Below are 27,622 nucleotides of genomic sequence, written 5' to 3' on the forward strand. Positions count from 1 at the left end.
GGTTTCTAACAGCAGCCCTGCATAGGGAAGCCTGTTGATTTCAAAGGGCTGCCTACGTGCACCAAACGGTGAAAAGTAGCTTTTTGCCATATTCTGGCTTGCCCATTTTATCGCATGTTTTGTTGCATTTTACTTTTGGCTAAACACGTATATGCTTCCCATGTTTGGGGTGCATTACCAATTAATGACACATGTAAACGGAACCTGACGGCGATGGAACCCAGTCATTTGCTAAAGAGCAGCGCATTTCTCTTGAGTGTTGAAAACATGCAATATTTATCTAAGCATCTGAAAAAAAAAAATTGTGTGATGAGCAGAAGAAGGATACTTTGGTGTCATTAGCTATTGCCTATAGTTAGCCCTGTGATGGTTGACATCACAGTACTGCAGCCAACAGCTGGGACCCCTGTCTGGAGGGGCGGGCATGATGCGTCCTCGGTTGCCATAGCACATGGCTCCTCCTCCGCTCTCGTTCATTGGCGGGCTGGCTGGCTGAGTGTGCTGTGTACAGGGAGGGCGGAGTGTTGGCTGAGCTGGAACACGCACTGCTCCGGCCGGTTCTTCCTCTTTTGTTCTGCGGATGTTTGTAAAGCCGAGCGAACTGCGGCCAGAGCCAGAGCCAGAGCCAGAGCCAGAGCCAGTGGGGAGAGGACGCCGGACACCGGGACAGGTGAGAACAGATTGCGAGCCCCGGGTGTCATATAGAGGGAGATCATAGTCCTGTCTATGGGTTACACCCGATTATCATCCCTGACTTTTCTATGGAGTATTTACCTAGCGATTTGATTGTATATTCGATCTCCACACACGTTACGATCTGATTGTACGATTTCATATACACTGATCAGCCATAACATTGTGATCAGTGACTGGTAAAGTGAATAACATTGGTTATCTCATTACAATGGCAGCTGGAAGTGGGTTGTATATATTAGGGATCAAGTGAACATGTTGTCCCTGAAGTTGATGGGTAGAAGCAGAAAAAATTGTCAAGCAGAAGGATTTGAGGATCTTTGACAAGGAACACATTGTAATAGGAAGACTGGGTCAGGGAACCTCAAAAACTGCAGCTGTTGTGGGATGTTCTGGGTCTGCAGTGGTCAGGAGCCATAAAATGTGGTCCAAAGAAGGAAAACTGGTGACCCGGCAAGGTTCATTGATTCACATGGAGAGTGAAGGGTGGCATCTGTAGTCTGATCCAATAGAGGAGCTACTGTAGCTGATAAAGTGAATGCCCGTTCTGATAGGTGGCATAACAGATTGTTGCCTATGGGGCTGCGTAGATGCAAACCAGTCAGGGTGCCCAAGCTGACATGTGTCCACAGCAAGAAGCACCTACACGTCAGAACTTGACCACAGAGCAATGAAAGAAGGTGGCCTGGTTTGATGAATTCAAGAATGGTTTGAGGAACACAAGATAGGGGTGTTGACTTGGCCTCTAGATCTCAATCCATCGTGTATCTGTGGGATGTGCTGGAAAGACATGTCTGATCCATGGAGGCCCCATACCATTACTTACTGGACTTAAAGGTTCGGCCACTGATGGCTTTGGTGCCAGAACTTCAAAGGTTTAGTGGAGTCGTTTGCTTGTGATGGGTAGTCATAATGTTATTGCCAATCAGTAAGGCTAGCCATACATGGTACATTATTATTATTATTATTATTATTATTAGCCATCGAGTTGAATTAACCGATTTCCCCATCTACACATTTGATGTAGATGGGGGGGAATCCTCCCTGCTGTGCTATTTTATTCTTCTGGGGGCATTCTCTGCCATCAAAATACACTGATCAGTGCTAGCTAGTGGCTTAAAACTCGACAGGCTGGTTGTACCTAAGTCATTCGATAGGTCAACATGTTTACAACCAGATATTTCATCTATGCATGGGCTATCAGTTGGTCCTGGCTGACCCGGTCAAATTTTGAACCATGTATGACCAGCTTAAACGCCTACCCCATTGGATAGATCAAGTGCTGACTATGTAACTATATGCTCGTGTTACATAGTTTTGGTAAATCTATAGTTGATTGTATGGTCTGATTGTAATGTGTATGGTGACACCTTTTTAGAGTTACCAAAACGTGTGTAATCTGAGGACACACCTAAGCACCTGATTCAGTTTGTATCCTCTTTTGTATAAACTGGTCAGACAGGCTTTGACGCTACATAGTTAATGGTAGATCGGAAGGAGATTGTATAGTTTATGGTCAGCCTTAGGGTCACTACATCCTGTATAATCAACTTCAGATTTACCAAAAACAATGTAATAGGAGGACCTGCTTAATGTATCCAATCAGGCAAGACCTTACACTAAATATAAAATCGCGCTGGTCTAAAGCAAATACAATCTGAAATAATATGCTGGTAGTGCTATGACACACTATAAAGTAAAAAACAAAACAAACATAAAGGTGTTTATAACAAGCAACGTGAAAAATAACACATAATCGATTTAAATGCAAGAGCAAAAAAACAGTGACTGAGTCCTTTGAATATAGTAAAGTTCAAAAATAGCAGACATAAATTCTCCGCCACCAAGTGAGTTGATGAAACTCTTCTGTGATACATCCCACGCGGTAGTCTGCGACTCTTACCGAATCGTCGGGACCACCTATCTCTAGGCTGGTCAAAGCAGGCAGACTTCCTCTGTGGGTTATAATGATGACAACCGAGCCTCCAGGATAATAGGATAGTAAATCTCCCCTTGCAGCAGGACGTCCAAAATATCTAGGGGTGGGAGGTAATCCTATAAATCAAAAGCTCCAATAGTGTAATACCGCAAGGATATCTTTTATTGAAAAAACAGCCGGTTACTTACAAGAAGTAAAAGCAAGATGCGCATGAATAAAAGCAATTGCCGACAAAGGAACAAGCCTACACCCTTCCTCCTTTCCAGGATCACGTGGAGCGCAATGGCATCAGTGCGTAGCACTGCCCGACATGTTTCGTCACACGTGATGTTCAAAGGGAGGGGGTCATGCTCTGCTTCAGTATGTCACAGTACATGTTGGCATTCATGGTTCCCGCAATGAACTGTAGCTTTCCAGTGCCAGCAGCACTAATGCAGTCCCAGATCACGACACTCCCAACACCATGCTTGACTGTAGGCAAGACACGCTTTTCTTTGTACTCCTCACCTGGTTGCCGCCACACACGCTTTACACGCGCTGAACCAAATACGTTTATCTTGGTCTCATCAGACCACAGAACATGGTTCCAGTAATCCATGTCCTTAGTCTGCTTGTCTTCAGCAAACTGTTTGTGGGCTTTCTTGTGCATCATCTTTAGAAGAGGCTCCCTTCTGGGACGAGAGCCATGCAGACCAATTTGATGCAGTGTGCAGCGTATGGTCTGAGCACTGACAGGCTGACACCCCCCCAGACCTTACACTGCGTAGTTGTTGGTAAATCTAAGGGTGATTGTAACCTGTGTGCTGGGCTTTACGTCTAAAACAACTATGGAGTGTTAAGCCCCGTACACATAGACTGATGTCGGGCGGCATCAGCTGGTTCAATAGTAACCGGCCAACATGCAGCTGGTCCGACAGACTCCTGCCGGCTTCCATCGCAGGGACGTGACCGAAAAAAGTCTATCAACCGGGTCCCTGTCAGCGCTCTCAGACAATGGCAGGGAACACAATAGTACAGTAGGGGCTATTGCTGTACCAACATCAGACTGTTAGTACATCGGCTCCGACCTGAGCTGTCAATTATTTTCTTGTTCAGCCTGCTGAGTTGAACAAAAGAAAAAACTGTTGGTGTGCACTAGGCTTAATGGTCTGCATGATTGAATACACATTGATTTTGCTTAGATTAGGTAGTTCCTGATATTACATCATTTTGTTGATATATCATTTGATTGTACAATCAGATTGAATGGTGTGTGGTGATCCTAAGGTTGGCTATATACTATACCAGGGATATGCGGTTAGCGGACCACCAGCTGTTGCAGAACTACAAGTCCCATGAGGCATAGCAAGACACTGACAACCACAAGCATGACACCCAGCGGCAGAGGCACGATGGGACTTGTAGTTTTTCTGGAGGTCCGCTAATTGCATATGCCTGCACTTACAATCTGGTTGTAAAATCTCCTTTAAATATACCATCAACTATGTGGTATAGGCTATCCTGCCTGACTTGATGCTAATTAAATATTTTTTTTTATTTTTACATTTGACCTCATATTGCAAATTTTGGTGAATCTACAGGAGATTGTACAATAAAAATGTGCATGGTATGGCTAGCTTTAAGTGGATTGTACAGAGATTGTAACATGTATGGTGAGCTTTGTAGTGATATCTCTTTGTCATTGTGGTGTTTGTACTGTGTGTCTGTAAACTATGTAATCTGCACACTTTCAACTGCCCACTCACTCATTGGATTATATAATCTTCATTACTCTTAACAAAACTATCTCTAGAGGTACAAAGCTAAGCTATCAATTCAGTCAGTGTCCAATCAGGCAGGCCTTTGCACTGCATTCTTGATAGATCTAAAGTAAATTGTACAATGAGATTGTATGTATTGCCCATCCTCCTAGTACTGTTGTGTGTTTCAGTATATATTCAGTAAGGCTAGGTTCACACTTCTGCGTGTGGGAATTGTAGTGATTCCCACATCTGCAGTGAAAAAGCACTGTTCTGGAAAACGCATGTAAAATCGCAGTGTGGGTGTAGGAACTGCAGGGAAATTTCCCTGCTGCTGCTGTTTTGAAAAGGTGCATGCACTTTTTTTTTTTTTCTTGTGAAAACGCCGATGTGACAGGCCATTAATTTGAATGGGTTGCCATGCCTGCGTAAATGCGGCCCACAAAAATGCATAGGTGTAAATCTAGTGTTAGAAGTAATTGTGCAGAGTAGGGGAATGTGATAACTGACCAGTTTATACAAAAGAGGAAATGGTTGTAATGTTGGAGCCTGGCACCAAGGGTTTGAATGTCCTGAGCCACTGACACTAAAGGGATGGTAAGAAGTTTGTGACTTCCGTATTGTTTAAAGTAGATTTGTTTCAGCTTCGTCAGTTTTTAGATGTCCTCAGTAGCAGTCTTGTTCATGTGGTGTGTTTGTTTGTGTTTTTTTTATTTTTTTATTTTTTTATCTTCTTTGGGATAATCAATTGATTATAAACAGTCTGCCTGAGGAGTCCAATATTTACAAACAATGATTTGTCCAGCCACGTGGAGCCGATATGGAAATTTGCTTTTCATGTGATCGGATGATTGAAGTGATTATTTGTACAATGCATTGTATGTACCTGGAAGTAGGCTGAGCACTGGCTCACACCCGCGCGACTTGACAGTTAAGTCACATAACAAATCACACCCCATTTGCGGCAATGGAACTGTTCAATCAACTTGAGTCGCAGTGACTTTAAAAAGGTTCCTACTCTATTCCAGTGTGACTTGCATTGACATCTGCTAACGGATGTCAGCAAGCCGCAAATGAAATCGCACTGATAGCCAGTTTTGAAGTTGCGCTAAAGTAGTGCGACTTCAAAGCTGCACTGGTGTGAACCAGGGCTAATACAGGATCTGACATCATTGTGTGTGTGTATAATATGCATTACGACTGCAGAAAATCCACTGCATTATGAATCCTTCATTAATCAGTAAAATATTGATGTCATTCTACATGGCCCCTTAACGGTGATTCTGGCCTCTTTCAACCTTTTCTCCCTTATTAAAACCAATTTTAATTGGGGTCAGTAAGGAAATTTCCCCTTACATTGGTGGTCAATCGGAAGAATGCAGCACTTGGCCTAGTTTAGACGTGCGGTTTGGGGGGGATGCACAGTTGAGCTGCATTTTTGCTGCCCGCCAACTGCCCCTTTTAAGCTGCATTAGGCAGCAGACGGGGTATTTAGGTACCGTGGTTGCTTACGCTACACGTAGCTATCTGCTGGTCGCAAGCCTGCCACACACTGCACATTTCATGCAAATGGGGAAGCACTGCAAACACCCTCTGCTTTTAGTGCACGAAGTTGCAGCACATTTGTCAGGAAAAAATGGGACTAAAACATGCGGTGAGACATCGTCGCGTCGCTACCTCACCACCTGTCAGTAGCCTCTGAAGCGCGATCCGGACACAGATCAAGCTTCAGAGGAAAGGGAGATTTAGATGAACATCAAAATCAGCCCTTAACGTAGAAGTACAGGCTATACATAACTTATTAATATAAAAACTGGTTGACAGGCATAGCGCCTGCTGAACACAAGCCTTTCAAGTGAATGGGGCTGCTCCGCAACGCACCCTTCAACTTTGTGCAATGCATGCACCTGCAACACTCTAGTGCAGGGGTTTCAAGGGGTTAAAACAGTGAGGAGGTGATACAATGCCTCCTCACTGCCTGTCAAATGATCTCTGAGGAGCAATCTGAATGAAGGTCACTCTTCACAGAGCAACGCATGTGTGAATAAGCTCTAATACTCACCTCTCTTGCAACCCATGCATGGAAAACTGGCTAAAAGACAGAATTCAAAGAATGAATGGTCTAGGGTTATCAGTAGTGTTCCCAAGGTTCCATGCTGGGACCCTAACTTTTTAATATCTTTATAAATGATATTGGGTCTGGGATAAAAAGTACCATTTCTGTCTTTGCAGATGCCACTAAGCTATGCAGTGGAAAAACTTCCTTGCAGGATGTCTCCAATTTACAAGCCAACCTCAATGCTCTGTCTAATTGGGCAACTAAGTGGCAAATGAGGTTTAATGTTGATAAATGTAAAGTTATGCACTTGGGGGCTAAGAATATGCATGCATAATACATACTAGGGGGGAGTACAACTGGGGGAATCAATGGTGGAGAAGGATCAGTGGGTTTCGGTAGATCATAAGCTCAATAATAGCATGGAATTCCAAGCTGTGCTTTCCAAAGTGAGCAGTCTTTTCATGTATTAGGAGAGGTATGGACTCCAGAAGGAGACCTAATTTTGCCCCTGTACAAATCATTAGTAAGACCTCATCTGGAATAGGCAGTTCAGTTTTGGGCACCAGTTCTCAAAAAGGATATCGAGAAACTGGAAAAGTGCAGAGAAGGGCAACCTGATAAGAGGCATGGAGGCGCTCAGCTATATGGAAAGATTAAAGGAACTGAACCTATTCCCTCTTGAGAAGAGGAGATTAAGGGGGGGGGGGGGGGTGATCAACGTGTACAAATACATAAGTGGTTGAGTTATTCACTTTAAGGTGGAGTTCCACCCAAAAGTGCTTGTTGTACCCCCCCCTCCCCCCCCAATTGACACCTTGGGGGGGTGTGCAGGATACCTGTCTTTCACAGGTATCCTGTTCAAACTTCCAGGAGCCTCAGCCATGGGTATTGACGTCACCGCCTGGGCTCCCTCCTCCTTCCCCAGCCACCAGGCTAGTAGGAGAGAGGAGCGGAGCCTCGCACATGCCCAGTAGGGTTCCCAGCGTGAAGCAGTAAGGGTTCACTGCTGGGTTCCCTTTATCACAAAGGAGGCGCCATGCACCTGACAGCTGATGGAAACATCAGCTGCGGTGCCAACATCGCTGGATTCCAGTACTGGTAAATGGCCCATTTATTAAAAGTCAGCAGCTGCAGTAAGTGCAGCATCTGGCTTTTCATTTTTGCAGCAGTGGGATGACCTCTGCTTTAAGATCATAACGGAGGACAAGCTTTACGTCAGGAGGAAAAAATATTTCATCTCCAAATACGGAATACTTTCTTCACAGTAAGAGATGTGAAATAGACTCCCTCCAGGGGTGGTTCTGGCAACTCAACAGATTGCTTAAAAAAGGCCTGGATTCTTCCTAAATGTACATCATATAACTGGATACTAACATTTTATTGGTAAAGTTGATCCAAAAAAAATCTGTATGCCTCTTGTGGGATCAGGAAGGAATTTTTTTCCCTGCTGTAGCACATTAGATCCTGCTTTTCTGGGGGGTTTTCACCTTTCTCTGGATCAACTGTGGGTGAAGGATTGTGTATGTGGGATTTTACTTTATTTTATTTTTGTTTTTCTTTTGGTTGAACTAGATGCATTTGTGTCCTTCTTTTTTTTTTTTATTTTTTTTTTTCAACCTAACTATGTAACCGATCACTATTGTATTGGGGAGAAGAAGGAAGAATCTTCTGAATCTGACACTTCAAGCTGTGATCCCACTACATAGTAGGTTAGGTTGAAGAAAAGACACAAGTCCAACCTATGTGTGTGATTATGTCAGTATTACATTGTAATACATCCCTGTATGTTGTGGTTGTTCAGGTGCAACTATCAATGCCCCCCTGCTGAGACCACCGCCTGTGGAAGGAAATTCCACATCCTTGCCGCTCTTGCAGTAAAGAACCCTCTACGTAGTTTATGGTTAAATCTCTTTTCTTCTAATTTTAATGAGTGGCCACGACTCTTGTTATACTCTCTTCTGCAAATTTTTTTTATCCCTATTGTGGGGTCCCCAGTATGGTATTTGTACATTGAAATCGTATCCCCCCTCAACCGTCTCTTCTTCTCCAGAGAGAATAAGTTCAGTGATTGCAACCTTTCCTCATAATTAATATCCTCCAGACCCTTTATTAGCTTTGTTGCCCTTCTTTGTACTCGCTCCATTTCCAGTACATCCTTCCTGAGGACGGTTGCCCAGAACTGGACAGCATACTCTACGTGCGGCTGGACCAGAGTCTTGTAGAGTGGGAGAATTACAGTTTTATCTCTGGACTGAATCCCCTTTTTAATGCATGCCAATATTCTGTTTGCTTTGTTAGCAGCAGATTGGCATTACATGGCATAGCATCAATGTTCCTACTGTATCCTGTAGTGATGTAGGGGATGGTGGAAGTATTCACATTGTGCTGTGCAAGACCAGGAATCTAGCTCTCTTAACCACTTGCCGCCCGCCCTATAGACAATTGACGGTGGCAAAGTGGTTTCATAATCCTGATCGGACGTCATATGACGTGATCAGGATTATGAGCCGCTGCGCGCCCCCGGGGGCGCGCATCGCGGCGATCGTTGTTGCGGGATGTCAGTCTGACACCCGGCAACTACGATCTCGGTAAAGAGTCTCCGACGGAGACTCTTTACCACGTGATCAGCCGTGTCCAATCACGGCTGATCACAGTGTAAATAGGAAGAGCCGGTGATCGGCTTTTCCTCACTCGCGTCTGTCAGAGGCGAGTAGAGGAGAGCCGATCGGCTGCTCCTCTGACAGGGGGGGTCTGTGCTGATCGATTATCAGCACAGCCCACACTGGACCACCAGGGACGCCACCAGACCACCAGGGATGCCCAGCAAAAGGTAATCCTCCCTAGACCACCAGGGATGCCAGTCAGCACAATGGATGCCAATCAGTGCCCATAATGGATGCCAATCAGTGCCCACAATGGGCATCACTGATTGGCATGCATTATTGTTTGGCACTGATTGGCATCCATTGGTACAGTATAACACCCGTGCCGCCTATGAGTGCCCACCCGTGCCACCTATGAGTGCCCGTCAATGCCACCTCATTGGTGCCACTTCATTGGTGCCCATCAGTGCCGCCTTATCAGTGCCAATCAGTGTAGCCCCATCAGTGAAGGAGAAAACGTACTTATTTACAAAGTTTTGAAACTGAAACAAAAAAAACATTTTTTTAATTTTTTTTTTAATTTCGGTATTTTTTTATTTGTAGCGCAAAAAATAAAAACCGTAGAGGTGATCAAATACCACCAAAAGAAAGTTCTATTTGTGGGGAAAAAAAATGATAAAAATGTAATTTGGGTACAGTGTAGCATGACCGCGCAATTGTCATTAAAAGTGCGACAGCGCTGAAAGCTCAAAATTGGTCTGGGCAGGAAGGTGTTTAAGTGCCCTGTATTGAAGTGGTTAAAAGTGTTTGAGTTCAGAAGATTCTTTCAACTTTGCAATGCTGGAGCCATCAACACCTTCTGTTGCAGGGGCCACATTTTTTTTAAACTTTGTAATTTAGCGACAGAGTCGCCTCAAGTCAAAGATGCATCTGAAGTGTGTTTTGTGTGCACACTTCATGTACTTTGATCCGGCAATAGACTCTATAATGTGTTAAAATGCAGGTAAACTCGTTCAGGGCTCCGTGGTCGATTTTTAGATCCATTGCACTACTAAAATAGCTCACAAAGGATCACTGAGAGTAGCCGACCATCATTGAACAGAGCAAATGTCTCTGTGGTATAAGCTATGCAAGTTACTAACAACGGGTTTTATTTACTAAAGCTGGAGAGTGTACAATCAGGCTCACTTCTGCATATAAACCAATCCACTTCTAACCTCAGCTTGTTCAATTAAAGGGGTTGTAAAGAAAAATAATCACTACTGTGAACTATAGGGAAATCTCAAAGGAACAGCACCACATTAACATTTCTGTTCAATTCACAAGCGATTTAGTGCAGTGCGACTTGAGCTCATTTTGAATGGGCTCTAATAGCATCACATCGCACCAGACAAGACATGCATGCAGCAATATTGGAACTGCATTACAACCAAATTGCATAGTACTTCTGTACCATATGGACCGGTGGATACAAATGTGCTGCTTTTGGGGCGTCGTTAAGGTTGCACTGACACCCAAGGACAGTGTGATTTTTTTTAAATGTGATGTGTGAAACGTGCATGGATCAGGGGTGTTTCCCGCATCGTATTAGGAATATGCAGGTATGTGTCCAACAATATTAAATTTAAAGCTGAACTCCATGCACAAAATGACCATTTAAATATATTCCTCGATAACCACAAAGAATAGAAATACACTTTGCATGTACCAAGTGCCTTTGCAAACCCAGATATTGCCTTGTAAAAATTGGCAGCGGCTTCATCTCTGTGCTGCACATAGTTTGAGCAGAGTTGTGGGAGGGACCCAGCAGGCCACACCCACTACCGGCAGAAAACTACAGGAGGGAGCAGAGACGAGACCAGTCACCATGCACAGGGAGAGAGAGTAGGAGTGACTGGTCTTTATTACACGAAGCTCCTGCACTGGATTACTGCACAGGTGTGGAAGAAATACACAAAGCATCCCAAGATTCTATATTAATAATGCTAGGCTTGCATTTAGACAATATTTCAGCTTTAACCACTTGGGATCCGCGCTATTGCAAAATGACGGCAATAGCGCGGACCCACATTTCCGGGACTACGTCTATTGACGTAGTCCCGGTTACGAGCGGCCTGCGCGCCCCCTGAGGGGCACGCGCGGCGCGCTCTGTGATCGGCGAGTCCGTGAGACTCGCCTGATCACCGATCCGTGTAAGGGGTCGATCCCGACCCCTTATCACGTGATCAGCTGTCAGCCAATGACAGCTGATCATGTGATAAAACGGAGCCGGTAATCGGCTAGTATTCCTCCTCGCGCTGACAGCGCGAGGAGAAAAAAAAAAAGCCGATCGCCGGCGGCCGTGTTCGGGACATCAGTCCCGATCACGGCCAGCAATTTAAACGGACACCTGCCCCCTGCCAGTGCCCACCTGCCACCCGCAGTGCCATCCTGAAATAAAGTAAGTGCCACCCAGCAGTGCCCATAGTGCCCACAGTGCCACCCAGCAGTGCCCACAGTGCCACCCAGCAGTGCCCACAGTGCCACCCACAGTGCCACCCACAGTGCCACCCAAAATCTGCCTCAAAGGTGCTGCACCCCAGTGCCGCCCATCAGTGCCCAGCAGTGCCGCCCATCAGTGCCCAGCAGTGCCGCCCATCAGTGCCCAGCAGTGCCACCTATCAGAGCCACCTATCAGTGCCACCTATCAGTGCCCATCAGTCCCATCTATCTGTGGTACCTATCAGTGCCCATCCGTGCCACTTATCCGTGCCACCCATCCGTGCCATCTTATCTGTGCCCATCTTTGCCCATCAGTGCCACCTTATCTGTGCCCATCGGTGCCGCCTTAACTATGCCTATCAGTGCCCACCAATGCAGCCCATCAGTGCCCACCAATGCAGCCCATCAGTGCCCACCAATGCAGCCTATCAGTGCCGCCTAATCAGCGCACTTCAATGAAGGAGAAAAATGACCCGTTTGCAAAATTTTATAACAAACTATTAAAACATGATTTTTTTTTTTTTTTTTTTTTTTTTGCATCTTTTTTGCATCTTTTTTTGTTTGTTTAGCAAAAAATAAAACTCCGAGCTGTAACTAAATACCACCAAAAGAAAGCTCTATTTGTGGGAAAAAAATGATAAAAATTTCATTTGGGTACAGTGTTGTATGACCGCGTAATTGTCACTCAAAGTGCATCAGCGCTGAAAGCTGAAAATTGGTCTGGGACTGAGGGGGGTTTAAGTGCCCAGTAAGCAAGTGGTTAAACAATAGGATCTAATTTTAATTTAATTTGCTTAGCCAGTAATAACAGCTTTTAGTTATTAATTGCTGGTGATTTCAGTAGCCTGATTCACTTTCAAAAAGTGGAAGTGATAGAAATGTGAGAACAATAGTATTTTTTTTGGTGGTTTCCAAATGGAGTTGGCAAGTCACGGATCGTGATGGTTGAAGATGTATATGCCATATTGCCTGACCTGATGTAACTTTTGCAGTGTTGAGCTATGTATCTACCTCTGTATATATACGGGATCTACTTACATTGGAACATGGATGGCATAACATTCAAGGTACAAAATTGATTGTTAATGACTAATAACAATGGGATCATTCTGCGGTGAGTCAAACAGATGTTTTTAACATAAGTAATTTTACAGGACAAACACAGTCTATGGCTGCATTCACATCTGAGAATCAGGCGATTTTGTAGAGTGTTTTTTCTGGCATATTCAGACTTCAGCGTTTTTTTAATTTAGCCAATAGAAAGCTAGTTACTCGGAGGAGCTTGTCATTTAGGCCTAAAAGCGTTTTTTTTCAGGTGCACCTATTAAAGTCTCTATAGGGGCCGAAAAGGTCCCATTTTGTTTTTCCTTGGGGGTTTTGTGCATTTTTGATCTTGAATAGATCACATTTGCCACGCATCACTGTCCACGAAATGCAACAGAAGAGAGATTTTTATTTTTATTTTTTTGCCTGTGTGTGTGTGTGTATACCTTATCTACACATACGGTAAAAATGCGACACACTTGCCTGTTCTTACCGCTGCCACAAGCGTAAGTGTAAAATAGACCTAAAACCCCAACAAATGCATGATGCTGGCCATGCATGGCTTGAATTTGGGGTAGCCAAATTGGCACTACATGGCTTGATAACCTTTGATTAAAAAATAAAAGGAGCTGGGTGAAACATAGCTTGACTGCTTTTGTTTGAATGTTTAGACAGCTTGAATATGTTTTAACTGGCAATGGAGGTTTCTACATTCATGCTATTTAGTGTGGATGGGGGAATTTGAATGATTTCTCTTGTAAATGTTTATGGCTAGCCAAATAGTGGCCATACGTGTATAGATTTTTTTTTTTTTTTTCTGTTCAGCCTCGCAAGCTCCATCTATGCTACACAGCGCAGATGGACAACTCTTCCACTTGGCTATAGTATTTTGACAGCCAGCTGCTAAAATACCCAAAAAGTGCCCGTATCTGGTTGCAGACACTGTTCGACCATAGATTTTCCACTTGGCTCCTTTGTTATTTTTCATTTTGAAGGATGGACAGGAAGGCGCCAAAAGGGTCACCAAATAAGTGCATTTTGGTCTCTTAACCAGGAACCAAGTGACATGTGCTCCGTGTATTGCCATTTAAGGCCCTTTTCACATCTGCGGACTGTTCAGATCCGCCTGTCTGTTTTTTCAGGCGGATCTGAATGGTCGATCCCGCTCTATGGTGCATCGGATGTTGGCGGTGACATCTGATCTGCAAAATCCAGATGGGTGGATGTCCTATTTTCCATCGATCGGATTGGATGAAAATGGACAGGCGGTCCGTAATCATCTGATTTACTCCTCCTCCTCCTCCTCCTCCTCCTCCTCCTCCCCCCCCCCCCCAATAGAGGAGAGCGGTCTCCCTGACAGGACCATCCCTGCACGGAGTGCAGAGATGGACTTGTCATCCGCCGGCTCAGCGGGGATCAACAGGAGTAAAAACGGACAGCCCCATGTGAAAGGGGCTTAAGAGTTGCATTTGTCACATCCCCCAATAATAGCTACATATAGTTACATAATTAATCTGGTTGAAAAAAAGTCAATCGATTTCAACCAATGCAGAAAAAAAAATAGAAAACTTCCATGTACACTATCCAACACCCACAGTTGATCCAGAGCAAGACAAAAAAAACAAAACAACAAAGCATGACCCAATTTGCTCCAACGGGGGGGGGGGGGGGGGGGAATCCTTCCTAATCCCCCAAGGAGGCAATTGGATTTTCCCTAGATTGGGTGGGGACTTGCCTGTAGTACCCACCATGATTTTTGTTGATTCAATCAATTGCTAATGTCTGACACTTTGGGCCTTTGCTCTTCTCCATTGAAGGACATGCGTGTTAATACTCTCTAGCACATGTTTCTCAAAAAGGTTCCCCAGCTTGACCAATGAGCAATTTTTGGCTCTTATGCCCTGTACACACTTTGTCCGACCACAAAATCTGTCTGACTTTTTCCGACGGATTTTGTTCGAAACTGTGGTTGTCGGACAAAGTTGTCGGAAAATCTGATCATTCAGAACGAGGTGACATTCGTTGTGTATGACGGGACTACGTAGAGGCTAGTAGCCAATATTTTTGGTCTCATAATTTAATCTGAGCATGCGTGGCACTTCTTTCTCCGTTGGAATTCTCTACAAACGATCAGAAAAAGTCAGATCGGATTTTTTTTTGACGGAAAATTTTAGATCCCGCTCTCAAATTTTTTTTCCGGTGGAATTTCCGACAGAAAAAGTCAGAGCCCACACACGATCAGATTTTCTGGCAATATAATCCGATCGGGCATTAAATAAGTCCCTACTGACATCATTAATCTTTTTAGCTAGTAATTCTTTCCAGTAACTGCAAGTATAAGGAACATTTTTCCACTGAGCCTCATACTAATGTGCCATGAGTTCTAGATATAGTCATTTTTAGCATGGTTTCCTTAAGACCAGAACGTTTTTTTTCAAGGGCTCCTCTGTGTTGAAAAGGTTGAGAGGCTGCTCTAGTACATAGGGAAATGCTAATCTAAAATAATTTTTTGGGAAATCAAAACTATTGCTTGTTTCTATTGAGCTGTTATATGGTCTGACTAAGGCATGATCATATTTTTCTAAAAAGTCTATTTTGAACAAGGGCTTCCACTGGTATGTTGTGCTTTTACACACTTACACACTTACACACACACACACACACACACACACACACACACACACACACTCTTGTGGGAGTATTTTGTGAAGATCTATTTCCTCCAAGTATCTTGTTTGTTCTTTTTGTTCAGTAAATATTTGTGGCTTTGCATACATTCCACACATTGTTTGTACCTCTCGGCTGCCTCCTTCTCACCTGGAGTGTCTGAAACAGGTTGGAACAGGAAGCCAAGGATGTGGCTGAGCCAATCGCTTCTCTTTCGACATTCCACCCACTCCACAGCATGTTTGTGCTTGTGCTGGGCCGCCATCTGCTACCCTGCTCGCATGCTTGAAGTCTCCTGCAAATTGTATACAGCTCACACTTCCCGATCGTTCAAAGCATATTCCTATCATGACATGCAGAGGAGAAGGTGGTGTGCTTATGCTTTTTATGGGTGATCAGTGTGCCACGTGGAGGAAATCTGTTTGTTTGGGAATGAAGGAAAATATTACCGCAAAAATACCATATGCCCATAACCTTTTGTACACTACGGTATAGGCGGGGCCGTACGTTTTCCTGGCTTTGTTCTTTCCTATCGTGTTCTGCAAATAGAATGGGTAAAATTAAAGCTGTATTAAACCCAAAAGCAAATATTTATTATTATGCAGTTTGCCAATACTTAGATGGGATTGCTGTATTTTCTCAAATCGCCTTTCAGGACAACCCCGGAGAGAGTGTAGCTCCACCTTGCAATCAGGAAACACATGCCCACTTTAAAAACACCTCCTCCTCCTCCATGGCTTCAGTTATTGTGTTTCCTCCTTGGAGGAAGCATGTGCCTGAACCAGGGAGAGCTACACTCTCTGCAGGGGAGTAAGGCTTACCTTTTGTTGCAGGTTGTTTCTCTTTGACCCCCAGCAGCATCTCCACGGGGAGAGGACTCCTGGAGCTCCTGGTCCCGCCATCTCACGGGAGTAAGGACCCTCGGAGTGCCGGCGTCGGGTGCCCGGTGTCCGCTTGTTAGCGCAGGGAGGGCTCTGTTGCTGGCGGAGGCCGCTGCAGGTCAGCGGCATGGCTCCGTTTTCGGCGCCGGGTCCCGGGCGGCGACGGCGTCGTTCACGGTGACGCGCGGGCGCTCTGAGGGGGCGTGGCGCCGTGGTTCAGCGCCTGGAACGCAGGGGTCATGGGGCGGGTCAGGTGACCGTGTGCTTCCGCTTCCGGCCGGCCTTGATGACGCGGCGGCCGGGAAAATTTAAAATGAGAGCTGTTTGTAAAATAGCTGCCTCACTCAAACGATGGAAGAGTGCAAGCCAGCTATGGCGGAGACAGGCGCCCCCAGCACCGGTCCAGCCCAGGTACGTAAGGTGCACTGGCACCCTCTGCTTTACTGTGGGTATGTCTTTGTTTGTTCCCCCCTCTTGGGGGCCTGTCGCTGCAGGTCAGAGGTGGACTTCGCTCTGACCTTTTGCAGCCTAGTTCTGGGGTCTCACTAGTAGGTCTGTTTGGTGGTGGGTCTCTGCACTGGCTTGGTGTTAAGCAACTGGTTGTTGAGAGCTTTTAGTGAATTAAACCTGTATGTCGTTTCAGGAAAAATCACTAGGAAAAGCTAGACCAGGTCAGAGAAAATGTCCTTCTTGCAAAACCCCCCTCAGAGATTCATGGCAGAAGGCAATGTGCAGAAATTGTATCAGAGAATTGGTGGAAGAGGAAACATCTCAACAATATAAGGATTTGTTTTCTTCGGTTAAAGAGCTGACAAACTCTTTGAGTTCAGTCAAGTCCATCCTGATACAAAACCCTCCCGCACAGACCGAGCCTCAGAACTTACCGCCCAGCCCCAGGGCGTCGTCATCCAGACAGGTGGAAACTGAAGAGTCTGGAGACGAAGGGGGTAGTACTCTCATCTCCTTCAGGGATTCTGAGGAGGAGGAAGAGGAAGAAGATAGCAGGGGCTCCAAATTCAAGCTATCACTAGAGGAAGTAGATGATATTTTAAAAGCAATCTACACTACTCTAGAAATTCAGGAAGAAAAAGTACAACTGTCAGTTCATGACAAAATGTACCAGGGGTTGGACGAAACAAAACGGCGAGTTTTTCCTGTCCACAGGGTCCTCTCAGACTCAGTGAGAAAGGAGTGGAAGGACCCAGAAAAAGCCCCTTTCTTCTCTAAAGCTCTCAAAAGAAGGTTTCCCTTCGAAGATAAGGACTCAGAGGTTTGGAACAAGAAACCCAGAGTCGATGCAGCTTTCTCGCAGGTATCCAGACGAACGGATCTAGCCTTTGAAGATATGGGGATCCTTAAAGACCCAATGGACAAAAAAGCTGACTCCATCCTTAAAAAAGCTTGGGATGCTGCGTCAGTCAGTCTAAAACCAGCAATGGCAGCTACGGTGGTGGCCAGGAATCTGGAATGTTGGGTAGAGAAGCTGAAGAGCCATATTGAGGCGGGGACACCCCGCAAGGATCTCTTAGAGTCCTTTCCACTGATCCTGAATGCAGTCAAATACATGGCGGATGCATCAGCAGAATCAGTTAAACTGGCCGCTAGGTCTTCGGCTCTTGTAAATTCAGCCAGGAGAGCAGTTTGGCTGAAAACATGGTCTGGGGACACTGCCTCTAAGGTCAAGCTGTGTGGTCTTCCCTTCTCGGGTGACTTGCTCTTTGGTCCTGATTTAGAGTCTGTGCTGGATAGAACAGCCGATAAAAAGAAGGCTTTTCCAGTTAAGAAAAAGCAGATTGCTAAAAAGAATTTTCGTGCTTTTCAGCAGTCCCATAAAAAAGACCAGGAGCACAAGAGCAGATGGGGTTCACAGAAGGGCAAAGGCAGGGGTGGAGTCCTCTTTAGATCTCCCCCAGAGCAGTCCCCTAAGAACAAGTGACAATATCTCCCCAGTGGGGGGGAGACTGTCAGCTTTTCGCGAACAATGGGACAGGCTGTCTCCAAATCTGTTCGTGAAGAGCGTTGTCGATCAGGGGTACAGGTTGGAGTTTTCAGAACTACCCCCGAGCAGGTTTTATGTGACAACATTGCCAAGGGATCAGGAGAAGGCCTCTGCAATGAAGCTGTTGTTACAGGAGCTGATACAGCAAGAGGTTCTGATTCAAGTCCCAGTAAACCAGCAGGGCGGGGGTTTTTATTCACATATTTTTCTGGTGAAAAAACCCTCAGGGAAGTACCGTCTAATCCTGAATCTGAAATTCCTGAACAGGTTCATTCGGTACAAACATTTCAGGATGGATACAATTTTCTCCATCACAAAGCTGTTGACCCCAGAATGCTTCATGGCATCCCTGGACCTAAGGGATGCCTACCTTCATATACCAATTCATCAGGCATCGCAGCAGTTCCTGCGCCTGGCATTGAAGGTAGGGAGTTCGGTATGGCACCTCCAATTCAGGGCTCTGCCGTTCGGACTCTCGTCCTCTCCCAGGGTCTTTACGAAGATTATGGCAGAGGCTTTGGAACCCCTGAAATTGAAGGGGATTCCAGTTGTTCCTTATCTGGACGACCTTTTGTTTTTTGCAGACTCCAGGGAGCAGGTCCTAGTCAATCTCCAGAGGGCCCAGTCTCACCTCGAGGGCCTGGGATGGCTTCTAAACCTAGAGAAGTCAATCCTGACCCCCTCACAGGAAATGAAATTTCTGGGGTATACATTAAATTCGATTCTCCAGAAAGTTTTCCTGCCGTTGGAAAAACAGGAAAAGTTACAGCTAGCTGTACAGCGGATACAGAGCAACCAGACAGTCTCAGTCAGGATGGCTATGGCAGTTCTGGGCCTGCTTACGGCAGCAATCCCGGCTGTTCAGTGGGCCAGGTTCCATTCCAGACCCCTTCAGAGGGAGGTTCTGTCAAGCTGGTCCCATCAGGATCCTTTGGAAAAACAGCTAAAAATTTCGTCAAAGACGAAAAGGGCTCTTTGGTGGTGGAGAGACCAGGCAAACCTCTCAAGGGGCCTGGTGTGGACCTTTCCTGTGGACAAGCGCCTTACTACAGACGCAAGTGCCTGGGGCTGGGGAGCCCATCTGGATGGTCAGACATCTCAGGGGGTCTGGTCCAAACAGGAAGCTCAAAGATCATCCAACTGGAGGGAGTTGAAGGCGATCTTTCTGGGTTTAGTGGCATTTCAGCAGAGTTTGAGAGGCCACCATGTTCAGGTGTTGTCAGACAACACAACAGCGGTTACCTACATTATGAAGCAAGGGGGAACCAGAAGCAGGAGCTTGATGGAGCTGGCCAATCTGTTGTTAGCCTGGGCAGAACAGAACACAGCCTCACTATCGGCAGTGCATCTGAAGGGCTCTCAGAATTTGTTTGCGGACCTCCTAAGCAGGCGCAAATTGCTAGAGGCAGAATGGAGTCTGAATCAGGAAGTGTTCCTGATGATCTCCGAGGCCTGGGGGGTTCCTCAGGTAGACCTTTTTGCCAGCCAGCAGAACTCAAAGGTGGACAGATTCTTTTCTCTTCACCGAGGAGATGCAGCAATAGGGTTGGATGCATTCGCTCACCCCTGGCATTACCAGCTGTGCTATGCCTTTCCCCCCTTTCCTCTAATTCCACTAGTACTGAGGAAATTCAGGGAAGAAAGGACAGACTTAATACTAGTCACTCCTTTTTGGCCAAAAAGACCCTGGTTCGCGGGTCTTCGAAACCTAGCCTCGAAGCCCCCATGGAGGTTACCACTCAGAAAAGATCTGTTATCCCAGGGGACAGTAAGTCATCCAGAAGTGGAACTCCTGCAGCTAACCGCCTGGTTTCTGAGGAGGACCTGTTAAAGGCTAAAGGTCTCTCAGATAAAGTAGTAAAGACCCTGCTGTCCAGTAGGAAGGCAGTTACACAGGCAATTTACATGAAGGTCTGGAAAAAGTTCAACTCCTGGTGCAGTTCTAGAGAACTCAAGGTCAAGAGCACGGTGTCAGTCTTGGAGTTTCTCCATGAAGGAATGGAGAAGGGTCTCGCAGCCAGTACCCTGAAGACTCAGGTGGCTGCCTTATCAGTTTTCTTTGAAAAGACTTTATCTAAAGAAACTTTAATTTCTAGATTTTTTAGGGCTCTTGCTCGAAATAGACCAGTAGCCCTTAAAGACTTTCCCAGTTGGGATTTGTCTACAGTTTTACAGGGTCTCTCGGGAGCACCGTTTGAACCCTTACAGGAAGCTTCTTTGCAGAAGGTGGTTTTAAAAACAATCTTTTTGGTGGCCATCACCTCGGCCAGGAGAGTCAGCGAGCTCCAAGCTCTAGCTATTACAGAACCCTTCCTTAGAATTTATCAGGACAGGGTGGTACTGAGGACGGATCCAGCATTCCTACCGAAAGTATCCTCAACTTTCCATCGATCACAGGAAATAGTGTTACCTACATTCTCTGCAAGCCCAGTAAATGCAGGAGAGGAAGTTTTTCACACATTGGATGTGAGAAGATGTCTTTTACAGTTTCTGAAAGTTACTAAAGAATTTAGAAAATCAAACGCCCTCTTTGTGATATTTTCTGGATCACGCAAGGGGGAGAAAGCTTCTAAAAGTACGCTGGGTAGGTGGCTTAAGTTGGCTATAACAGAAGCCTATAAAGCAAAAGGAGAAATACCTCCCTCAGGTATTGCTGCCCACTCTACTAGATCCACGGCAGTTTCCTGGGCTGAAAGGGCCGGTGCCACGCCTGAACAAATCTGCAAGGCTGCCACTTGGTCCAGTTATTCGACATTTCTCCGGCATTACCGGTTAGATCTACTGTCTGCAGCAGATCAGGCCTTCGGCAGGAAGGTACTGCAGGCAGTAGTCCCGCCCTAGGGTAAGTTTCTCGGTTATCCTCTCCGGGGTTGTCCTGAAAGGCGATTTGAGAAAGACTCAGTTAGACTTACCGGTGACGGTATTTCTAAGAGCCTTTCAGGACAACCGTTACTTCCCTCCCTAGGTTATGCTTAGTAAATGTATTAAGTTCTACCATGGTGTTGTGCTTTCTGTGCTTTGTTTTCCAGCGTCGGAAGGCCACAATAACTGAAGCCATGGAGGAGGAGGAGGTGTTTTTAAAGTGGGCATGTGTTTCCTGATTGCAAGGTGGAGCTACACTCTCTCCGGGGTTGTCCTGAAAGGCTCTTAGAAATACCGTCACCGGTAAGTCTAACTGAGTCTTTTTTTTTTTTTAGGCTTTTATCTTCATCTGGTGATCTGGCCCGAATGTTGAGACAAACCATTTAACACTAATGCCACACACGACCGGACTTTTTGACAGCAAAGATCTGACTGAATGAGTCTGTCGGACAATTCGATTGTGTTCGGGCTCCATTGGACGTTTGCTTGCCAAAAATCCGTCGGACTTTAGAAATAGAACATGTTTTAAATTTTCCCGCCGGACCGAGAAATCCGTGTGTGTTCTAGTCCGACGGACAAAAAACAATGCTAGGGCAGCTATTGGCTACTGGCTATGAACTTCCTTATTCTAGTTTGGTCGTACGTCATCACGTTCAAATCCGTCAGACTTTGGTGTGATTGTGTGTGTCTGTTCATTCAGAAAGTCTGCTGGGAAGAGTGTTGGACCTATTCCGTCAAAGTCCGGTCGTGTGTACACGGCATAACAGTGGTGCTAACCATGATCAGCTTTTATGTATTTAAATTCTATATCGCAAAAGGAGAAAACTGTTGCTGTAACTGCCAATAAAGTGTTAGCTAAAGTTCAGCTTTAATCTGTTACTGTATCTTATGTATCCCTAAAGGGATGGAAAATCGGCCGGTTCAGTGCTGGGCACTGCAAATCTAAATAGAATAAAAGTCAATCTACTGATCAATTTCTGTTCAACCACTTTGTTGGGGAAAAATGCCACTGGATCAGCACTGTAGACTGCAACCCTGATCTCTGTATTCTGATGGCAGGGAAGTCTTCCCGCTCTCAGAATACAATGACTAAGCGAGCATTCCCCCAATCACCTTAAATGTGTGGATAGGGGAATTGGGTCAGTGTGTGGTTTATTTTTTTTTATTTTTTATTTCCCCCAACCAGCTGGGTTGTAGGTAAGTGCATGAAAATCTACGGTTAGCTGTAGCAAGCAGCTCTCCTGCCTTCTATGATAGACAAAGCATAGAAAGTGGATCGGATTTCTTGTACCCTCTTTGTTAATTAGGAGCAGGATCTGCTCTGTGTTCTCAGTTTATAAAAATGGTGTTCAATGACCCCTCTCCAGTGCAGTGGCCGCTTTTCAGATCTACAGTGATATGCACAGCAATTCTGATCATTCCCAACTTGCTCATACAAGATGTAGACCTGTAAGCCGTCTCCTGGATCTCGTAGAAGCATGTTGTCAGGTGGCACCTGAACATCAACGGAGGAAGATTTTGGCAGTATTTCTAAGAGTTTAAATTTTAAAATAAATAATTAAATAACACAGTGTAGCATAACAAAGGCTTGTCTTCTATATACAGTATCTCACAACAGTGCGTACGCCCCTCACATTTTTGTAAATATTTTATTTTATATTTTCATGTGACAACACTGAAGAAATAACACTTTGCTACAATGTACAGTGTACAGCTTGTATAACAGTGTAAATTTTCTGTCCCCTCAAAATAACTCAACACACAGCCATTAACATCTAAACCGCTGGCAAATAAAGTGAGTACACCCCTAAATGAAAATCTCCAAAAAAGTGTCAATATTTTGCGTGGCCACCATTATTTTCCTGCACTGCCTTGACCCTCTTGGGCATGGAGTCCACCGGAGCTTCACAGGTTGCCACTGGAGTCCTCTTCCACTCCTCCATGACGACATGACAGCTGGTGGATGTTGGCAAGCTTGCGCTCCTCCTCCTTCTGTTTGAGGATGCCCCACAGATGCTTAATAGGGTTTAGGTCTGGAGACATGCTGGGCCAGTCCATCACCTTTACCCTCCGCTTCTTTAGCAAGGCAGTGGTCATCTTGGAGGTGTGTTCGGGGTCATTCTAATGTTGCAATACTGCCCTGCGGCCCAGTCTCCAAAGGGAGTGGATCATGCTCTGCTTTAGTATGTCACAGTACATTCATGGTTCCCTCAATGAACTGTAGCTTCCCAGTGACGGCAGCACTCATGCAGCCTCAGACCATGACACTCCCACCACCAAGCTTGACTGTAGGCAAGACAAACCTGTCTTTGTACTCCTGGTTTCCGCCACACCAAATGAACCAAATAAGTTTATCTTGGTCTCATGAAACCACAGCACATGGTTCCAGTACTCTATGTCCTTGTCTTCAGCAAACTGTTTGCAAGCTTTCTTGTACATCATCTTTAGAAGAGACTTCCTTCTGGGATGACAGCAATGCAGAATAATTTGATGCAGTGTGCGGCATATGGTCTGAGCACTGACAAGCTGACCCCCTTCCCCTTCAACCTCTGCACCAATGCTGGCAGCACTCATACGTCTATTTCCCAAAGACAACCTCTGGATATGATGCTGAGCATGTGCACTCAACCTCTTTTGTCGATCCTGACGGGGCCTGTTCTGAGTGGAACCTGTTCTGTTAAACCGCTGCATGCTCTTGACCACCTTGCTCCAGCTCAGTTTCAGGGTATTGGCATTCTTCTTATAGCCTAGGCCATCTTTATGTAATTAATCCACTTTTAGGCGATCCCTGAAAACTTTCCTATTCAGAGAAGCCTATCCTGCCTCCATCTAACAACTGCACTATTTTCTCCATTAGCTCATCCCCCACAGCTATTACCCTTTTGTATGACCTGACCCTCCCTCCTAGGTTGTAAGCTCTAACGAGCAGGGCCCTCTGATTCCCCCCTGTATTGGCTTGTATTGTAATTATACTGTCTGCCCTAATGTTGTTGTAAAGCGCTGTGTAAACTGTCAGCGCTCTATAAATCCTATATTATAATAATAATAATAATAACAACAACAATCTTTAGATCCTCAGCGAGTTCTTTGCCATGAGGTGCCATGTTGAAGTTTCATTGACCAGTATGAGAGAGAGAGAGCACGATAACACCAAATTTAACACACCTGCTCCCCATTCACACCTAAGACCTTGTAACACCGAGTCACATAACGTGCGGGGGGAGGTGTGTATGGCTAATTGGGTCCACGTTGCAAGCGGTTTAAACATTAATGGCTGTGTGTGAATTTAGTTTGAGGGGATGTAAAATGTACACTGTTATACAAGTTGTACACTCGCTACTTTATATTATAGCAAAGTGTAATTCCTTCAGTGTTGTCACATGAAAAGATATAATAAAATATTTTCAAAAATGTGAGGGGTGCACTCACTTTTGTGAGATACTGTATATTCGTTTAGGATCCCAGATTTGTTATGATTATCTACAATAACCTCTTCTCTTTTGTTTTTTTGTTTTTTTGTTTTTTTTTTACATCCTGACGTTTTATGCTACATAAAACATGCGGTTAATTCCAACACATGATAAATTGTATTGTTTTTAGTTTTGGATGAGTTGATTCAACTGTCAGGTTGTTCTATGTGTCCCTGCTGGGGAAATATACTTTTTGACCTGGTGATCATTGTTGGGGAAACTGAAAGTGGTGGGAAACTATAAAAAGTTTTGGAGTTGTCACCAGAACAAGAGGCAAGGGCTGATCTTCCAGTGGTGATACTTGCTTCGGTGAGCCATTAATTTGGAAAAGTCCTTCAAGTGAGATGAACTTTGGTACCATGCACTCATCCATACAAATGAATGTTCTGTTGAGGGAAATTCCCCTCAGGTAGGATTTTACTCTGTTTCCTCTAGCATCTCTGGGATAAAGAATTTTCTCCAACAGGACACAGTCAACTAAAACAAATTGATGGGGTTGAACGCTTACTTTAAGGGTCCCCTCACATGCTTTCTGTGCACATTTCCTGCACTGCATTCAAAGTGCACTGTCCTTGCAATCTGCGGTGTGTGTCAGTGCAATGTTAATGACACCACAAACAGTGTGTTTGCCCCATGGCTTAAAAGTACCATGCAAGCAGGTTGCAGAGTGTTTCCAAAAGTAGTGCATGCACCATTTTTGGTGTGGTGAAATTTCAGCCCATTCTAAGTGAATGGGCTGAAATTGCACTGCACAGATCTGCATGTGAATTGTACAGGAAGACCTGTATGAACCAACCCAAAACTAAAAATAAAAGTGTCAGTTATACTATACATACAGTTTAAATTGAAGAAAATCTAATTTAATTAGTTTTAAACAATTGGAACTATTTTGGACCCATGGGGCCACTAAGCGATTGCGTGATGGATGGATAGAGCTGCTATCATATAGCACTGTTTTTGTGATGTACTGCCAAGTGCATAAACTACAAACAGGTGATTGACCAGTAGCAGGGTGCTGTTAGATAATAGATAATGCTTTCTACTGTGTCACTGGGAAAGCTTGTGAGTCACAATAACTTGCATCTATGTCCAGATGCATTTGCTGCAGCCTTCAGACAACTATTTCCACTGTATTACCTGGCAGAGTTTGGCAGGTACAGTCGTGATGGGTCAGCATGGCCCACCCATATGTCTTTGCCAGATCCCTCTTGATAGCAATAAAGTGAAGAGGGAAAAAAAAAGTCTTAAATTAATATGGGGAAAAAAGCCCCCCATGCACATATGTATACATATGTATGGGCATGTAGGGCCAAAACGCATACATACAACTGTGCAATACATACTAGTTATCCCTGCACATGCCTGAGTGTCTTTCATTTTAGAGCTGAACTCCGAGACACAAAACAGAATATACACTGGGTATCTGGGACTTTTTAGGCAGCGGCAATAACATAGCATATAAAATCACATTTTTATTGACACTCTGTAAGCTCTGAAATACTCCCAGTATTGGCTAAATAAAGCCTTAATGTGCGTTATGTATTTTTTCCTGATCTGTGCAGTAATCCAGTGTGAAATTTTGCTTCTGTACAGGAGCTTCCTGTAATAAAGACCGGTCACTGCTGCTCTCTTTCCTTGTGCAGAGTGACTGGTCTTGTCTCCACCCCTCCTGTAGTTTCCTGCAGGCAGCCTGTAGAGGGCATGGCCTGCTTGGCCCCTCCCACATCTCTGCTCTGTACAGCACAGTGACGATGCCACAGCTAAGTTTACAGGGTAATATGCAGGTTAGCAAAATGTATTTGGTGCAAATAAACTGGGTTCATAATCTTTGTAGGTATTACGAATTATATTTAAATTAGAGATGTTTGTGCTCAGAGTTCAGCTTTAGGTTAAATAAGGACCCGAATTGTGGAGGCAAGCAAAAAGTGAAAGTGCCTGTAGGCCTCCTGGAGCTGGTCCTTTCTCTATTTGTTCTTGCCATGCCTTGTTCTGCAGTTTGTGTGTTGGAGGCAGTCATCTTAGTTGAGGAACAGGGTTTTAGTTCTTGTCAGAGCTGCCCTCCAATTCATCTGGTTACTGATAGGGGAATATTCAAGCAGCAGAAGAGGTGGAGGAAGCACAGACTGTATAAAACAAAAGCATCGTGTAAAGGTGCTTTGGCACAACTGATATTTCTAACTATTTTAGCAAAAGTGGTCCAGCAGTGAAACCTTAAAGTGGATGTAAACCCAATGTCATCCTTTCTAAACTACTGCCATAGGGGTAATCTATAAGGATATACATGCCTCCTGCATGTATCTTTACCTGTCAAATGTCTCCTGAGACCCGAAAAACTGCAGATTCTGTGGGTGGGTCTGTTGTCTGGAGCTCGGTGGGTGGAGTCGTGATGCCAGTAGACTCCCTGCCCACCCCTACACTCCCCTTGTCAATATGCATTTTCTCCTGTGTATTTCTTACACTGAACTTCTGTTATGACCTCTAACGTCCATTGAAAAGACAGGAAAGTAACCACATGACTTCAGCATGCCCAATTATGCTGCTGCTGAGGTGTGGAACATCCAATCTTGGCAGAGCAGCAGAAGAAAGGAGTGGGAGGGAACTAAAAAATAATGCATGTCTCTTAGGCTAGTGCATGAGATGGGTAAATCACCTGCCACTCACAGCAAGGGGGAGGATATGACAAAGTTTTTCTCTGTTTGTCAAGATTTATCTCACTGAACAATAAGATGATTGCTCAGAGCTGGATTAACTCTTGATGGGAAATCTTATACTCTACATTATGACAAAAAATCTTATACTATACATTATGACAAAAAAAAATAAAAAAATGTGGGTTTACATCCACTTTAAAGTGGAACCTAACTGTATCTAAGCTCCACAACCTGAAAACTCTATTCAATTTTTATTATTCAAAGCAAACTTGTCCATCTATTCATGTCCCTATACTTTATTTGTTGAGAAATCACTTGGCATGTCTAGCCGTGGCCATCTTGAGTAAGGGCAGATTTGTGTAGCATTTTCTTCTTGAAATCCATCTGTCCTTAGCTCTGGCATGCAGGCAGGAAAGTGTGCTTAGCTGAGAACACCTCCTCCAGATGGGAGGAAAAAAAATGCACATGAAGACTGCTGCGATGTATGGCAACAAAAAAACAGGCTACAACTGAAGAAAAGTGTTTGTTTAAAAA

The 27,622-nt window shown here is 44.8% G+C and overlaps 1 protein-coding gene across 3 annotated transcripts in view; it reads left to right on the plus strand.

Annotated features, from left to right (window-relative positions):
- Nucleotides 1-521: 521 nt before the first annotated feature.
- LOC143933929 (MOB kinase activator 2-like) overlaps nucleotides 522-27,622 on the plus strand; it is a 90,527-nt gene continuing 63,426 nt past the window's right edge. For 2 of the 3 annotated variants that reach the window (XM_077457085.1, XM_077457088.1), the window contains exon 1: nucleotides 522-670. The gene's annotated coding sequence lies outside the window, so the exon portion shown is untranslated. The remainder of the gene's footprint in view (nucleotides 671-27,622) is intronic. The other variant, XM_077457086.1, reaches the window with a different exon arrangement.

This window comes from Lithobates pipiens, unplaced genomic scaffold, assembly GCF_037356315.1.
Source record: "Lithobates pipiens isolate NorthernLeopardFrog02 unplaced genomic scaffold, aLitPip1_a1.2 Scaffold_27, whole genome shotgun sequence".
NCBI lineage: Eukaryota > Metazoa > Chordata > Amphibia > Anura > Ranidae > Lithobates > Lithobates pipiens.